The 1,228-nt window shown below is 43.7% G+C and overlaps 1 pseudogene; it reads left to right on the forward strand.

Moving 5' to 3' along the window:
- Nucleotides 1-458: 458 nt before the first annotated feature.
- On the forward strand, nucleotides 459-943 carry LOC123234877 (annotated as a pseudogene).
- The last annotated feature ends 285 nt before the right edge of the window (nucleotides 944-1,228 follow it).

The following is a 1,228-nucleotide window of genomic DNA, read 5'->3' on the forward strand; positions in this document are numbered from 1 at the left end:
CTGTACATGTACTGGTGCAGCCATTCTAAACCTATGTGGTTACTCCTAGTGTCTGCAAGACTTGCCTCTTATGTGGTCTGAGTCTACCAAAGATGCTCAGGAAAGGAATGTCATGAAGAACATAAACTGTCTTAGAGGCAGGATCTAGCTCTCTCCCCTTAGATTCATGGACTGAGGAGGCTAGCAGTTTGACTTTGGGCTGGCCCAGTCTGCTTATAGAGGAGGCAGTTAAGAAAGCCAGCCAGCCACACATGGCTTGTACTTTTCTCTTTCTTTCTCAGGCCCACTTTTTTATTATTTAATGAATAATTGCTAAATTGAGATAAGATCTCCAGAGAATATTAATAATAAAAATGTATTTTGCAGACTCTGCCCCTGGGAGTCCTCCTCTTTGTTCAGTCCCACAGATAATGATTCCTCTGCCTCCACCATTGTGCCCAGCTCAAGCATTTGTGACCATGGCCAACCCCAGTGTGGACTCCTAAATTGTCACTGATAATGAACCCCTTGGCCAGGTTACTTTCAAGGTCTTTGTAGATAAATTTCCAAAGATAGCAGAAAACTTCTTTGCTCTAAGCACTGGAGAAAAGAGATTTGGTTACAAGGGATCCTGCTTTTGCAGAATCATTCCTGGGTTCATCTGCTAGGTTGCTGACTTCATGCACCATAAGAGCAAGTTCATCTATAGGGGAGAAATTTGCTGATGAGAACCATATCCTGAAGCGTATTGGTCCTGATACTTTGTCCATGACAAATGCTGGACCCAAACAAATGGCTCCCAGTTTTTCATCTGTACTCTAAGAATGTTTGGTTAGATGGCAAGCATGTGGTCTTTGGCCAAGTGAAAGAAGGCATGCACATTATGGAAGCCATGGAACGTTTTGGTTCTCAGGATGACAAGACCAGCAAGAAGATCATCATTGCTGCTTATGGACATATCTAGTAAGTTTTTTTTAAACCCTTACCTTCCATCTTGGAGTCAATACTGTGTATTGGCTCCAAGGCAGAAGAGTGGTAAGGGTAGGCAATGGGGGTCAAGTGACTTGCCCAGGGTCACACAGCTAGGAAGTGGCTGAGGCCAGATTTGAACCTAGGACCTCCCGTCTCTAGGCCTGACTTGAGAGCTACCCAGCTGCCCCCATATCTAGTAAGTTTTTAGTTAGTTTGGTTTTTTTAGTCCTAACCATCAAACCATTTCTCTATAACTGAAGAGAGCACCTTTGATTGC

Source organism: Gracilinanus agilis, chromosome 2 (assembly GCF_016433145.1).
Source record: "Gracilinanus agilis isolate LMUSP501 chromosome 2, AgileGrace, whole genome shotgun sequence".
In the NCBI taxonomy this organism is placed as follows: Eukaryota; Metazoa; Chordata; class Mammalia; order Didelphimorphia; family Didelphidae; genus Gracilinanus; species Gracilinanus agilis.